Source organism: Carcharhinus amblyrhynchos, unplaced genomic scaffold (assembly GCF_965287045.1).
Source record: "Carcharhinus amblyrhynchos unplaced genomic scaffold, sCarAmb.v2.hapA scaffold_46, whole genome shotgun sequence".
NCBI classification, from domain to species: Eukaryota; Metazoa; Chordata; class Chondrichthyes; order Carcharhiniformes; family Carcharhinidae; genus Carcharhinus; species Carcharhinus amblyrhynchos.
In genome coordinates this window covers 2,234,116-2,251,222 of record NW_027649787.1, presented here as the reverse complement: position 1 = coordinate 2,251,222, position 17,107 = coordinate 2,234,116, and positions in this window count along the sequence as shown.

The following is a 17,107-nucleotide window of genomic DNA, read 5'->3' as shown; positions in this document are numbered from 1 at the left end:
ATCAGCAATTTGCGCTGGTTGCCATCAGTTTCCAAAGATTCTGTCTGTGTCACCTCGAGTTTCCAGCCATGTTATTGGCATTGTGGCAAGCTCCTCATGTGTATGTAGGAAGAAATTTCGCATCATACACAATTGTTCAGAAAATTTGATTTCATGCCATTCAAGATTCTCCTCGCCAAGCAATATGACATATCCACCATGTGCCCAACCCGTTGTGTTAAGCATTTTGAGGAAATCCACCTTATCTTCCAAATCTTCCTGTCATAGTCACTGATCATTTATCGTCGCTGAAGTGAAAACAGGGCAAAATGCTGATCTCGAAGAGTTCAGCAATTTGAGGTATGTCCATCAGTTCCCAATGATTCTGTCTCTGTCATGAAGAGTTTCCTGCCACGTTATTGATATTGTGCCAAGCTCTTCATCTGGATGTGGTCAGCAATTTGACTTCATCCACAATTGTGCAGAAAATTTGATTTCATGCCTGTCAAGATTCTATTCGCCAAGCAATGTGACAGATCCACCATGTGCCCAACCTGTTGAGTTAAGCAGTTCGAGGAAATCCACATGAGCTTCTACGTCTTCCTCTCATAGTAACTGATCATTTCTCGTCGCTGAAGTGAAAACGCGGCAAAATGCTTCTCTCTATGAGTTGAGCTCTTTGTGTTGATCTCCTTTAGTTTCCAATGACTCGCTGAATGTCATCGAGAGTGTTGTGCCGAGTTATTGATATTGTGGCAAACTGTTCATCTCAATATGTTCAGCATTTTCTCATCATCCACAATCATTCTAAAGTTTGATTTCCTGCCATTCATGATTCCATTCTCCATGCAAGTTGCTGGTGTCTCAAAGTGACTATCCCATTGAGTAAAGCATTTTGAACAACTGCCCCTTGGCTTCCAGTGTTCCTCTCATTGTAACAGATCATTTTTCGTCACTGAAGTGAAAACGCGGCAAAATGCTTGTCTCGATGAGTTGAGCAATTTGCGTTGATCGCCTTTACTTTCCAATGACTCTCTGAATGTCATTGAGAGTTTTCTGCCAAGTTATTGATATTGTGGCAAACTGCTCATCTCAAAGTGTTCGGCGTTTTTGCTTAATCCTTAATCCCTCAGAAAATTTATTTGAATCCCATTCAAGATTCTTTCGCCAATCAAGTTGTGTTGCACCAAGTGACTATCCCGTTGAGTTGAGGATTGTCTATTAATGCAGAAATTCTGTTCTGCGCTGTAATGTTCTATGTTCTATGTTCTAAATAGCTTCCAGTGTTGCTCTCATCGGAAATGGTCATTTCTCGTCGCTGAAGTGAAAACGCGGCAAAATGCTTCTCTCGATGAGTTGTGTAATGTGCGTTGGTCTCCAGTAGTTTCCAATGAGTCTCTCAATGTTATCGAGAGTTTTCTGTCAAGTTATTCATATTGTTGCAAGGTCTTCATCTAATTGTGTTAAGCATTTGCACTGAATCTACAATCTTTCTGCACGTTCCATTTCATGTCATTCAAGATTCTGTTCTCCAAGCAAAGTTATACTGTCACAAGGTGCCCATCCCGTTGAGTTAAGCATTTTGGGGAATCTACTTTCGCTTTCAGTGTTGCTCTCAAAGTAACTGGTCAATTTTCGTCGCTGAAATGAAAACGCGGCAAAATGCTTATCTCGATGAGTTCAGCAATTTGCGTTGATAACCACCAGTTTCCAAAGATTCTGTCTCTGTCATGTTATTGAGCCATGTTATTGAGATTGTGGCAAGCTCCTCATCTGGACGTGGTAAGGAATTTCGCATCATGCACAATTGTTCAGAAAATTTGATTTCATGCCTTTCAAGATTCTGTTCGCCAAGCAATGTGAGATATGCACCATGTGTCCAACCTGTTGAGTTGAGCATTTCGAGGAAATCCACATGAGCTTCTACGTCTTCCTCTCATAGTAACTGATCATTTCTCGTCGCTGAAGTGAAAACGCGGCAAAATGCTTCTCTCTATGAGTTGAGCCCTTTGTGTTGATCTCCTTTAGTTTCCAATGACTCGCTGAACGTCATCGAGAGTGTTGTGCCGAGTTATTGATATTGTGGCAAACTGTTCATCTCAATACGTTAAGCATTTTCTCATCATCCACAATCATTCTAAAGTTAGATTTCCCGCCATTCATGATTCCATTCTCCATGCAAGTTGCTACTGTCACAAAGTGACTATCCCATTGAGTAAAGCATTTTGAACAACTGCCCCTTGGCTTCCAGTGTTCCTCTCATTCTAACAGATCATTTTTCGTCACTGAAGAGAAAACGCGGCAAAATGCTTGTCTCGATGAGTTGAGCAATTTGCGTTGATCTCCTTTACTTTCCAATGACTCGCTGAATGTCATTGAATGTTTTCTGCCAAGTCATTGATATTGTGGCCAACTGCTCATTTCAAAGTGTTCGGCGTTTTCGCTTAATCCTCAATCGTTCAGAAAATTTCTTTGAATACCATTCAAGATTCTTTTCGCCAAACAAGTTGTATTGCACCAAGTGACTATCCGGGTGACTTGAGCATTTTGAATAAATGCGCAATAGCTTATCGTGTTGCTCTCATAGAAACTGATCATTTTACATGAATGCTGTCATTGCTGACATTCCCAAGTCCCTTTGTGTGTTTGATGTATGATGGGGGACAGTGCATTATGATGTTTGGTGGTCAGTGAGGTACATTATGATGGACAGGAGTGATGAGGTGAATTATGAAGGGCAGCAAAGAGGTGCACTAGAATGGGGAGCAGTGAGGCACATTATAATTTGGGAATGAGATGCATTATGATGGCTGGGGGGCAATGAATTTCATGATGATTGTGGCAGTGAGGTACATTGTGGCGGAAGCCAGAGAGGAAAATTGTTATGTAGTGATGAGTTAGCTTATGATTGTTGGGAAGCAGAATGGTGCATTCAGTCCTGTTCATTCTGTTCGGGGGGCAGTGGGATACATTATGATGGGGGCAGTGATTATATGAAAGGGAACAGTGAGGAGAATTATGATGTATAGACTGCAATGTGCTATTGAGGCACATTATGATGGGGGCAGTGAGGCACTTTATGATAGATAGGGGCTGTAATGTGCCTTATGATGGGGGAAGTAAGCTGTATTATGATGGGGATGCAGTGAGGTACGTTACGGTGTGTGACAGTGAGATACATTATAATGGATAGGAAAGGTACATTATGATGGGAGGTGTAAGGTATATTATTATGGGGCAGTGATTTATATTGTAATGGATGGGGGGCAGTAAGGCACATTATAATGGGAGGAGCTGAGGTACATTATGATGGATGTGGGGCAGTGAGGTTCGCTGTAATGGGGACGGTGATATCCATTAATTTTGGGGCAGTGAGGTGCATTATGTTGTACGTACAGCTGAATATTCTGGGTATAAGTGTTTTAGGTGAGATAGACGAGGAGCTAGAAGAGGTGAGGGAGTAGCAATATTGGTTAGGGAGCATATTGCAGCGGTGCAGAGGGTGGACAACTTGGAAGGATAATGTAACGAGACACTGTGGACAGGGCTCAGAAACAGGAAGGGCTCAGTCACTTCGCTGGGGGTATACCTCAAACCTCCCAACAGAACATGAGAAGTTGAAGAACGGATATGTAAGGAGATTCTGGACTGGTGTAGAAAAAATAGGGTTGTTGTAATGGGAGGCTTTAATTTCCATTATATAGACTGGAAATCCCTTCGGACTTCTGGTCCAGACAGGGAGGACTTTGTAAAGTGTTTCCAGGAAGGTTCTTTAGAACAATATATTGACAATCCATCTAGAGAGGGAGCTCTACTGGAGCTAGTAATGGGGAATGAGTTCAGTCATGTCATCAAAGTGTCAGTGTGGGAGCATGTGGTGAACAGTGACCACAATTCTGTAAACTTTCGGTTAGTTATGGAAAAGGATGAGTGTTGTCCTATGGGTAAGGTGCTGAATTAGGGGAAGGCTAACGACAGCCGGATTAGGCAGGGTTTGGTGACTGTTGATTGGGAGAGGCTGTTCGAGGGTGAATCCACATCTGGCATGTGGGAGTCTTTTAAGGAGCAGTTGATAGGAGTGCAGGACAGGCATATGCCTGTAAAAAGGAAGGATAGGAAAGGTAGAATGAAGAGTTTATTCCTCTCTCTCCTTTTTATTGGGACTGACATTGATGTATTAAATCTTAAGCGTTTTAACACAACATTTACATACAATAAAGATTTTGAAAAATTGCATCCATCATTCTTTCTTTCAGCGTCCCTGTTGCATCTGACCAGGATCAATCTACATCATTGTGGTCGGTATGATTTAACTTTAGAAAGGGTTAAATGAACTTTGTTTGTTCAGAGACGAGTAATTAATGAGAGCCTCCATGGATTCCAACTGTGCCACTCGAGAGTTTCATCCTTCGATTAATAAGGGTCTCAGTTCAATGTGTTATCCACCAGTGCAGTTGAGAGCAGCACCTCACCGATAAACGACAACAGCAGCTCCAGAGAGAGAGAGAGAGAGAGGAGAGATCTGTACGGTGGAATAAGAATGTTCCAATTGTCGGTCACAGTCCGACAACAGTATATTGGGTTGTTCCAGCAATGAATCAGAACCTGAGAACAATGGACTGTAATGTTCCCGCAATGGAACTGAATTGGAGAACTATGGACTGGAACGTTACAGCAATGGACAGGGATTTATCAGAGGACATTTACAATCTTAATTGGTACCGTTACTGGGGTTTCTCATTAAAATTCTTGGTCTCCCTTGGATTTCAGATAATGGGATACTTTTACTATCCAATCTTAGCTATCATTGGTCTCCCGGGTAAGCCTCTTTTATTCTGTAAATCGGGCTAACCCTGTGCCGCGCACCGTAACACTGAGAATGCCTCACACCTGCTGACAGATTCTTGGTTGCAATTTGCAGATGCTGAGTTTTTGATTCATGATAACTCCTCACACCTTCCAGTTTTTAACACTTGTCCTGGTCCCTCTGAACCATATCCTCAGCACCTTCGGTCTGTCTGTCCTGGAAGTGAAGGAAACAAGGAACTGGTTAGTCCAGTTATCGAAGAACATAGCCTTGCTCTCGCCTGGATTTACCTTGGTATATGTTTTTTATATTATGGCGGGTTTCTCCTATCAGTAATGTGAGAATCAGTGCTGTGGTGTTACAAGAGGTGTTTCTCTCCTTGTTATCGGGACTAACACTGATGGAGTACATCTTCTGTCCTGTAACACAATATCCAGGTCAAGCAAAATTTTAAATGTGTATAAAATAATTGCACCCACTGTCCATCATTTCTTCCTTTCGCACCCCTGTTACATCTGACCGGGAACAATAACATTTCTACTTTATTGCAGCAGGTATGGACTGGGTTTTAACTGAACCTGCTAGTCAGTGACAGATAGCTAATGAGAGCCTCCATGGATCCCAACTGTGGCACTGGAAGGTTTTCCCTCTCATTTTAATAAGAGACTCGTTTTGATGTGGCATCCCATAGTGTGTGCAGCAGCAGTGTCTCCAGAGAGAGTGAGATGGGAGATCAGAACCAGAGTACAGATAACAATGTTCCAATGATTCATCAGAATCTGAGAACAATAGACAGGAATGTTGCATCAATGGGCGAGGAATTTATGAATGATAATAACAATTTTTATAAGAAATATGATTGAGTTGTATCATTAGAATTCTGGGTCTGCCCCGGACTTGGATATTTTTCCATCCCACCTTTGCTATCACTGGTGTCCGGGTTAAGTATCTCTTTCAACGTTGTCATGATGTAAACAGTGTTTAACTCAATTATCGTTCTTCTAATTTGCTTTCTTCTTTGTGTTGCTGTCATTATCCAAGTTATTTCTGCAAATATTAACCAAAAATTGCAACTGAATCCCTGATCTTGTAATGTGTAAAATCCTCTGATGGGCAGATGGTGCATTGCTGATGGGCCGACGCCTCTACACTGCCGGAGTTCTAATGGTTCTTAGACGAAATGCTTTGAGAAGGATATCAAAGAAATTTCACAATTAGGGTTGACTGTGAAATCTTTGCTGTTCATGTCCCGATGCAATTTTCACTGGAATGGGAGAATTATCCCGCTCGCCCTCGCTTCCATTCAGATAAATTTAGCTGCATTAGTAAATGGAATCAATAACAGAACATAATCAATATATGTGAACAGCACATCTGACATGAACTGAAATTCGATCGAGTGATAATTCCTGGCTGTACTATACTGGCTGTGTTTCCTGGTTCCATTTGCAATGACAATCTCCATGGATCATAGATTGGTGAGTTAAAGGGTATTAATGATTTCCAACCCCAGCATATCATCAGTTCCCCTTCATATACTCTGGCCTTGCCGCTTCCTGCCAGTGCTGGAAGTCCTCTGATGTTCTCGAAACGTTCCCTGCACCATCTGGTCATCCCCACAATCCCTGCTGCCTGCTCCAAATATCGACTAACAGCTGAACCCTGCACCAAAATCGAGTCCACAGAAACAGCAAGACCAATCAGGAGAAGGGAATCGTCTAATTCTCTCGCACAGTTATTCAGGATTAAGCAGGATATAGAACCTGGGCTGATCCATCCCCTCAAACCAGCCGAGATTCGGTAAAGATCAAAAGCAGGAATTATTTACTGATTCTAATCAAGAGATATTGATGTCAGAGTTAATGTCAATAACATAACGTGTACTCATGTGGTCTTTATTATTTTGCTCACCTTGAATCTTTGTCTGAGCACAGGAGCTGCTATTCCTCGTGTGTTGTTTACTCCAGTGTATTCCACTCCTTTTAAAGATTGATTTTATTGAATTGAAATGACCACCAGCTGCAGATTACCCTGTCACTGTTACAATAGCCGGTATGGAGCACAAGATCTTGCAGCACATCCTTAAATCGCAAAATATTGTAGATCAACGTGTTAACTTTTCTCCCTGCGTGATCAATATTTTTCCTTTACATATTTTTTATTTCCCTCACAGTTAACGTGCTGATGATTGTTGTACTCTCGCTGAAAAATTGTGGTCTCTCCAGATGTGTCACATTGTACCTGCTGGCCATGGGATCGACAGATTTGCTGCTTGTTGTTGTTGACCTGATACTGAGGCAAATTGTGTTTGTGTTCAAGGATAATTTTTCATTCCTGTATTTCAGCCCTCTCTGCAAGTACCACGCTGTCCTGATTTATGCTGTCAGAGACTGTTCTGTTTGGTACACTGTCGCTTTTACATTTGACAGGTTTGTAGCAATTTGTTGCCAGAAACTGAAAATTAAATATTGCATCGAGAAAACTGCAGGTGCTGTTCTGGGAACAGTGACAGTGCTGAGCATTGCAAAGAACATCTTCTGGTATTTCATGTTCATAGATGGCTATGTGATGAGCAATTCATCTCGATTATGTGAAACAAGTTTTGAAGTACTGAAATCTCCAATCTGGGCCATGATAGAATTCATTCACTACTTCACAACGCCATTTATCCCATTTATTCTGATTCTGTTGCTCAACTTTTTAACCATTAGACACATTCTAGTGAGCAGTCGAACCCGCAGGAGGCTCCGAGCTCACAGAGATGGGAAGTGTCCCAGTGATCCAGAAATGGAGAGTCGAAGAAAGTCCATGATATTACTTTTTGTTATCTCTGGGAATTTCATTGTATTGTGGGCCCTCTACCTGACTGAAGTTATATGGACTCAATTGTGGTGGGTGAACATGAAATTTGAATATCCAAATGCAGTCTTAGGAGAAATAGGATACATGCTGCAGATGCTCAGTTACTGCACAAACACCTGCATTTATGCTGTGACACAGACTAAGTTCAGAGAACAGTTGAAGATCGTGATAAAATATCCCTTTACGCAGATTGTAAAATTAATTGTCTGATATGAACTGAACAGGATCCTGGTTCAATCTGTAAGATATCCAGCTGCTTCATCAATGGATGTCCCATCATTGTCAGGTAGAAATTCGGATGTTTGCTGATGGTTTCACAAAGTTCAATCATTCATGACTCCTCGGAAACTGAAGGAGTTTGTTTCCATTTTCTCCGAGTCCTGGACAGCAGATAATTGGACCTGGTAAGCATTAACATTGAGTCACCAAGTCCTTGGCCAGGAATGCCCCACAAGAGCGAATCTAAATACTGCCCGGAGATATCCAAAGGGAAAATCATGCAGAATACCCAACAACAACATCCTGGTACAGACCAGATACTGAACTGGGCTTTCTTGTTAAATTGTCAGCTACAAATTCAGATCCACCGATCCTGGGAAATATACCCTACCTCCTGACTCCCCGATTTCCGTCCACCATCGACAATGCACAAATCAGGATCGTGAAGGTTTCATCTCCATTTGTTTGTGTGAGTTTAGCTCCAAAAACACTCAAGACAAACAGTTCGCATTGGATCAATGCACTAACCACAGGCACCCACTCCCCCAGAACACTGTGGCAGCCTTGTGCAGCAACTACACGATGCACTGCAGTGGTTCATCAAGCCTCCCTCATAGCATCTTCGAACCCTGCACCTCCACCGCCTGGGATAACAAGGGACAGAAGACACAGGTTAATGTGGGCAAATGTGGCAAATGGATTACCACCTTTGAAAGTTCTCCTTCGAGCCACTCAGCATCCTGATTTGCAGATATGTTACCGTTACCTGATGGTCACAGAACCAAAATGCTGCAGCTCCCGTTTTAAGATCTATGCGGGTATTCCCACAGCACACGGACTGAATTAGATCAAGAAGGATGATCACCGCCACCTTTTCATTCACAGTTTGGGATTTTGAGCAGCTACTGATCTCTCAATCAAATCCCGCATCCAGTGCAAAATAAAAGTGTTTAAACGCCTCAATGATTCAATTTCCCACTGGTGCGAAATACGAATTTGTAATAATGGTTACCCTGTCAAATGAAGAAAGGAAATAGCATTTAAATATAATTTCACAGCATTATAATTTTAAATTCTGGCAGCAAACATCTCTCTATATGATAACAGGAAAAGTAAAACAAATCGTCAACTATAATATATGTCAAATTGGAGACAGTTAATATTCCTTAAAACGTTTGAGCAAATATCACCAAGCTTGATGGATTGTGTGTGTGTTTATGTTGTTATGGGTGCTTGTATTTCAGTGGCTGTGCATTTTCGGTGGAAGTATAGGTGCTGGACTCTTTGTGATGTGTGTGATTCCGTGTGTGTGTGTGTGTGGGCTTGGGTGTGTGTGATGGCATGTGCAAGTGGCAGTGTGTTTGTGTCTGGGCATGTGTGGGTCAATGGTTCTGTGTGTTAGTGTGTACAGGTTTGTGTGTATATGTGAGGGTAGTCACCTGCAGGTGGATATCTGTGGGTGGTTATGTGTGTGTGAATTTGCACGTGAGCACTTGTGATTTGCTGTAGTTTTTCATTGTGTGTGGCTGTGTGTGTGGATCTGTGAGTGCATGCATGTTTGGGGAGTGTGCGGGAGTCTGTATAGATGTGTGTGGGTGTTTGCATGTGGCAATTGTATGTGGCTGTATGTGTTTGTCTGGTGGGTGCATATAGGGGTGAGGTATGCATTTTGAGTGTAAAATTATGGGTGTGGGTATGTGTGTGAGCCTGTGTAGCGGTATGTGTGGGTTTTGGTTTGATTGTGTGGCTGTGCTGTGGATGTTTATGACTTTTCCTTTTGATATTGTGAACTTGTGTGCGGTTTGTGAGCATGGAGGTTGTGTCCGTTATCGCCATGTTTTTGTCTGTTCAAATGTGTGTGTGTAAATGTGTGTGTGTGTGTGAGAGATTATCTTTGTTGATGCGCGTGTAGGCTGTGCATTGCTTTAAGGGGGGGGGGCGGTGGGTGCGGAGTTGAGAGTGACCGTCTTAATAAGTGTGTGTGTGCGTGTTTGTGTGGTTGGACATTGCGAGAGTGAATTTGTATGTGGGTGGTGCGTTTGTGGAAGCGCTTGTGCGTGCGTGTGTGCGTTGGTTTGTGTGTGGCTGGGGTATTTCGAGTGTGATTGAATGTGCAATTATCTGTGTAAATCTGCATCTTTTTGCGTTTGTATATAGGTGTGTGTTGCAGATATCCAATGTGTGCATCAACATGTGTGTGTGTGTGTGTGCGGCTAATTCGAAATTGTGATGATATTTGATTGGCTGCACAGTTTGTGTTGCTTATTTGTCTAAATGAGCGTTTATGTGCGAATATTGTGTATTTCCGCATACGTGTCTGCAGTATGAGATTGGCTGTATGTATCGGCACACTTTAGTGAACGTGGGTTGTGAATGTGGGACGTTGTGTTTCTTTACATTTCTGTTTCCTTGGTTTGTGTGAGTTCAGTTGTCCTTTATGGGTGCCAGCGTGTTTTGTGTGCGCATGTGTTCGTGTACATTGTTGGTGTTGGATATGTCGAAGTGTCTGTGTGTTTGTGTGTGTGTGTGTGTGTGTGTGTGTGTGTGTGTGTGATTGTGTGTGTGTCTGTTTGCCTGTGGGTGTGTGTGTGTGTGTGATTGTGTGTTTGTGTGTGTGTTTGTGTTTGTCTGTGTGTGTGTGTGTGTGTGATTGTGCTTGTGTGTGATTGTGTGCTTGTCTGTGTGTGTGTGTGTGTGTGTGTGATTGTGTGTGTGTGTGTGTGTGTGGACACGCGTTGCTGTTTGTGGAAGTGTTGCTGTTTCCAGTGTGATTTTGGGTGTGCGCATATGGGTGTGTGTGATGTTGTCAGTGTGTGTGTGAGTGTGTGTGAGACTGTTGCGTGTGGGTGCTGAAGAATTAAAAGAATTAAGGACAGCTCAATTCTTGGTAATGTGGCAATGGTGTAAAGTTTTTAATCAAGACACCTGTTTGAACGCCAATGTATCTTGGAACAGAATTACAGGATTTAAACTTCACATCCGGCCATTTACTTTTGGTGCAGGCATTGTTTCTGCAAATGAGGGTCCTGCTTGGTGAAATAACCGTTCCCTTTTTCACCATTCCCCTGCAAGTTATTTGTATTTATGTAATCATCGAATGTTCTCGATTTAAGTCGTCATCTCACGAACCTCCCTGCACCATCCTTCCAGGCAGTGCTTTGTAGACCCCCAATCTCTCTGACTTTGAAATAGATGTCATTATCACCAGATTGGGGTTGAGATTTGCAAACAGCTGACTTTGTTCATCGCTGGCTGGGGCAGAGAATTGTCCCGGCTGCTGGAAAGTTTATCTGGAACAAAGAGAGTTGTCCGAAAGGAACTGTCAGGTGTTCGCTTTTGTTCACTTGAAAATTGCTGATAAAGGTACAGATGACAGCGGGTGATCATCGACATCAATTTGTCAGCCCGGGTATTGGTCATTTTGAAAATAAAAGAGAGAAAATTTAAGAGAGGCTGATGGAGGTATGTATTTTTTCCTGTCCCATCTCAACAGAGACATTGGCAATGATCATCTGTAAAAAGATGGACCATCATCTCCACACGGTAACATTCAATGAAATTCCCACGGCTGAATTTCCTTCTTCAAACATCCCGAGCTTCCCTTTCGTCAGAGACTGGAGTTTGGCCACAATTGTGTTTCAGAAACGAGGAATCCTGCCGCGGTTACCTCACATCCTGAATTCCCAAGTAAAGTCAGGAGTCTGATGGCATGTTCTCCTCTTGCTTGGGTGTGTATAGTTGCAAGAATACTCAAAATGGGCGGCACGGCAGCACAGTGGTTAGCACTGCTGTTTCACAGCTCCAGGGACCGATTCCCGGCTCGGGTCACTGTCCGTGTGGAGTTTGCACATTCTCCTCATGTCTGTGTGGGTTCCCTCCGGGTGCTCCGATTTCCTCCCACTGTCCAAAGATGTGTGGGTTAGGTTGATTGGCTTTGCTAAAATTGCCCCTTAATGTTCTGAGAAGCGTAGGTTGGAGGGATTAGCGGGTAAATATGTAGGTATATAGGGTGAGGGCCTGTGCGGGATTGTGGTCGGTGCAGACTCGATGGGCGAAATGGCCTCTTTCTGCACTGTAGGGTTTCTATGTTTCTAAAACCCTCGACACATCCAGCAAAGGGAAATAGAGCCCAGTTCGATTGTCACCCGTTCCACAATCATTCGTTCTCTCCATTAGGGCAGAGATTGGAAGCAGTGTGTAGCACCTACACGATGCACTGCAGCAACTCATCAAGTCTCATTCGATCGCACCTTTCAAACCCACAACACTTAACATTTAGAAGAACAAGGGTCAACAGACACATGGGGAACACTATCACCTGCAAGGTTTCCACCACATCATTCACCATCCTTGTAAATATTTCATCATTCCTTAACTGTGGCTGGGCCAAATAGCTGGATCTCCCTCCCCAACAGCACGCTGGGTGTACCTACAAACACGGACTGAGGGAGTTCTAGCGGCAGGGCTGTGTGGTGTTGTGGTCACTGTTCTCCTGAAGGCTGGGTAGATTGCTGCGGACAATAGTCTGTTTGAGGTTGTGCGGTTGGTTGAAGGCAAGAAGTGGGGGTTTGAGAATGGCCTTGACGAGATGTTCGTCTTCATTAATGACATGTTGAAGGCCCCGGAGAAGATGTCGCTGTTTCTCCGCTCCGGGGAAGTACTGGACGACAAAGGGTGCAATGTCCGCCGTCTCCCGTCTTTGTCTTCTGAGGAGGTCGGTGCAGTTTTTCGCTGTGGCGTTTCGGAACTGTCGATCGATGAGTCGAACACCATATCCTGTTCTTACGAGGGCATCTTTCAGTGCCCGGAGGTGTCTTTTGCGATCCTCCTCATCTGAACAGATCCTGTGTATACGGAGGGCTTGTCCTTAGGGGATGGCTTCTTGAATTTGTTTCGGGTGGAAGGTGGAGAAGTGGAGCATCGTGAGGTTATCCATGGACTTGTGGTACAGTGAGGTGTGAGATGACCACCCTTGATGGACATGCGTGCGTTCAAGAATGCAACCAATCCTGGAGTGTCGTCCATGGTGAGTCTGATGGTGGGATGGAAGTTGCTGTTACCATCAGATCGTTGCTTCAATAATTGCTCACCATGAGTCCAAAGGAAGAAAATGTCATCAATGTATCCAGTGGAGAGCATCGGTTGAATGTCCTGTGCGGTGAAGAATTCTTGTTTGAACAAGTGCATGAAGGTGTTGGCATAGTGAGGTGCAAATTCGGGCCCCATGGCCGTTCTGTGTGTCTGGATGAAGAACTGATCGTTGAAGGTGAAGGCATTGTAGTCCAGGAGAACAGTGACCACGACACCACATAACCCTGCCACAACAACTTCTGCAAGACATGCCGGATCATCAACATGGATGCCATCATCTCATGTTAGAACACCATCTACAGCAACCTCTGCAAGACATGCTGGGTCATCGACACGGATGCCATCATTTCACCTGAGAACACCATCTACCATTACACGAAAATGTAACTGGTTTGATTAGTAAGTGTGCGGATAACACAAAAGTTGGTGGATTTGCGGTCGGTGATGAGGACTATCAGAGGATAGAGCAGAATGTAGATCGGTTGGAGCCTTGGGCAGAAGGATGGCAGGTGGAGGTTAATCGTGACAAATGTGAGGTAATGTACTTTGGAAGGACGAATTCAGATTAGAAATATGCAGTAAATGGCAGATCCATTGTGAGTAGTGATAGGCAGAGGGATCTGAGTGTACAGGGTCACATGTCATGGAAAGTTTCAACGCAGTTGGAGAAACTAGTCAAAAAGGCTTGTTGCACGCTTGTCTTCATTGGCCGGGGCACTGAGTTTAAAAACTGGCAAGCCAGGTTGCAGATTTATAGAACTTTAGTTCGGCCGCACTTGGACTAAAGCGTTCAATTCTGGTCGCCACAATACCAGAAGGAAATGCGAGCTTGAGAGAAGGAACAGAAAAAGATTACCAGGAAGTTGCCTGGCATGGTGGGCATTAGATATGAGGAGAGGAAAGAGAAACTTGATTTGCTCTCATTGGAACGACGGATGTTGAGGGGCGACCTGATCGAAACCTACAAGATTACGAAGGGCATGGACAGAGTGGGTAGGTGGAAGAGTCATTTCCTGGGGGAGAGAAGTTTAAGGTGCGAGGTTCAAAGTTTAAAGGAGATGTATGAGTTGCTTTTATACACACAGGGTGGTTGGTGCCTGGGCCTCGCTGCCAGGGGAGGTAATGGAAGCAGATACGACAGTGACTTTCAACGTGCATCTGGACAAACAGATGAATATACTGGGTACAGAGGGATCTGGTCTCCAAAAGGGCCCGGGGTTTTATTTCAGCCGGGCCGCATGGCCAGAGCAGGCCTGGAGGACCGAATGGTCTGTTTCTGAGCTGTAACGTTCTTTGTTCAGACTGGGGCAATTATTTCACTCACTCCTGATTTCATTCAATATTCCGGTTATTCAACAAATACTGAAATTTCTGCTGAGATTGCAGATAGAAAGTAGCATTTTGCAAACAGTGAGCAATCTGTGTCATGAAATGACGCATTATTAATAAATCAATGTCGAACTCCCATTCACACTCTCTCAGATTGAACAGTCGCTTGAGCTGATGGTTTTGAGAAGAGGGAAGTTCGGGGAGACATGGCTGACACTGAAGAAAAATCTGGATCCCTTCTTCCAGTCAGTGGTCGGCACTCTCAGGTAACTTCTCAGCCTGTATGTTTAATCACTCTTCCGGGTCACTGGGCTTGGACTCATGCCACTCTCTGTCTTTTTACTGTTAACACTGTGAAAAGGACACAGACAAATCCGGGCTTAAAGTCATTCGCCAAACAGGAGAGAGAGGCCGTTCCCGAGCCTTTTTCTTCCCGGGAGAGAGAGAGCAGAGGAACAGATGGATTATGATCCTCATTATCTGTGTGAGCGAGCAAGAATGAGACAAATTAATATACAGAACAATTTGATGTGTGTGTGTGTGTTTCTGTGAGTGAGAGAGAGAGTGTTTGTGTGTGAGAGAGAGGAAGAATGTATTTGTGTGTGTGTTTGTGTGTGTGTGAGGGAGAGGGAGAGAATGTGGGTGTGAGAGAGAGGGCTTGTGCATGACAGAGAGAATGTGTGTGGGTGAGACAGCGAATGTTTGTGTGTGTGAAAAAGAGAGAGAGTGTGCGTGTGTGTGTGTGGGTGCTTGTGTGGAAGAAAGAGAAGGAGAGAGAAAAAGTGAGTTACAATAAATACGTTGAACTGAAATCGCGATTGGATGTCAAAGGCCCTCGCGACGAATTTCATTCTAAATACATTATCAAGTAATTCTGCAATCCAATAAATGATTCTGTTTATAATTCAGCGCAGAGATTTTTACTTCATTGTGAGATTGGCCACAATGTGTAAAGTAGTTAATTGGTTATTCAGCTGTTCGCAGCAACTTTAAGATGCTGATGGAGAAAGATAAGTGGAGTCCTCAAGTGAAGGTGCTAAACTGGGGGAAAGTCAATTCCAACAATAGGCAGGAACTGAATAATGTAGGTCCTGGGCAGATGTTTGAGGGCAAAACAACATCTGGCATCTGGTAAGCTTTCAAGTCTAAGTTGATGGGAATTCAGGACTGGCACATTCCTATAAGGATGAAGGATAAGTATGGCAATTTTCGGGAAACTCAGATAACGAGAGATATTGTGAGCCTCGTGAAAGAGAAAAAAAGAAGCATTTGTTGAGGCTCGGAAGCTGAGAACACACGAAGCAAGTGTGGAATACAAGGAAAGCAGAAAGAAACTTAAGTGATGAGTAAGGAGAGCGAAAAAGGATCATGAAAAGTCATTGACCAGCAGGATTCAGGAAAGGCGCCACGGTAGCCAAGTGGTTAGCACTGCTGCTTCACAGCTCCAGGGATCTGGATCGATTCCTGGCTTGGGTGACTGTCTGTGTGGAGTTTGCACATCCTCCTAGTGTGTCTGTGAGTTTCCTGCGGGTACTCTGGTTTCCACCGACAGTCCAAAAATGTGCGGGTTTGGTTGATTGGCCATGCTAAAATTGTCCCTTAGTGTCCTGAGATGTGTAGTTGAGAGGGATTAGTGGTAAAATATGTTGGGATATGGGGAGAGGGTCTGGGTGGGATTGCAGGCTCGATGGGCCAAATGGACACTTTCTATACTGTAGGGTTTCTGTGACTTATAAGGTGATTTCTATGATCCTAAAAGTGTTTTCACATATATGAAGAGCAAGAGGGTCGCCAGGGAGAGGGTTGCCAACTTCAGGACAGGGAGGGAATTTATGCGTGGAGCCAGAGGAAATGGCCGAGCGAGGAAATGAGTACTTTGCGTCAGTATTCACCATTGAGAAGGACTTGGTGGATGGTGAGCCTGGGGAAGTGTGTCGGCAGTCTGGGTCATCCCGCCAACTCCCCTCGTGTCTCGCCCTTTCACAGAGATTTCCATGGCTCTTCACTTCGCCTGAGGATTGTTTCCAGCCGAGAATTGACGAGAAACTGAACTGCAAATCATTTGGGAGTTGATCTGAAAGAGGGTTTTAAATAGAAAGGATTGGGGTGGCGATGCAGCAGAACATGCAGGTTTTGCTCACTGGTAACATAAATAAATGAATAACTGTTTATTTACAAATGGGCATTTGGAGGATGCAGATCATGTTAAAAAGTTGAGCCCGATCTCGGTGAGTAACAGCGAGTGATTGTAATGATTCCAAGCTGGGTTTATCAGTGTCTCCCTGCCTCTGAAATCCACGCCTCGTATTTCTCGGGTGGAGAAGATTTCGAATTGATGCTGACAATGCTGAAACTGCTTCGTTCTAACTGGAATCCCACTGCGTGTAGTAGTTTGATTAAAATGTTCACTGCACCACAGGGTCAACAAGAAGATATTGCGGAGGCAGAAATCAAGTTGACTTTTCACACAGATTGTTGTTGTCTTCACTTTAGTCCCGGCAGAAAAGAGACAACAGCAACGGTGATGTAGAATTAGCTAATGTAAAAAGAGGGAATAGCGGGAAAAGGTGGCTTTATGCTTGAGAACAAAGAACAAAGAACAAAAAACAGCCCGGGAAAAAGGCCCTTCGGCCCAACGAGCCCGCGCCGCCATTTTAACATTACCAGTCCCCCCTCCACCCATGTCCCTTGTCTATGCTTATGGCATTCCACATTGAGGGAAAACGAATTTAGGGACAATTTATGACCTCCAATCAGCCTCATAGCACTTCTTTGGGGTGTGGGAGGAAACCGGAGCACCCGGAGAAAACCCACGCAAGC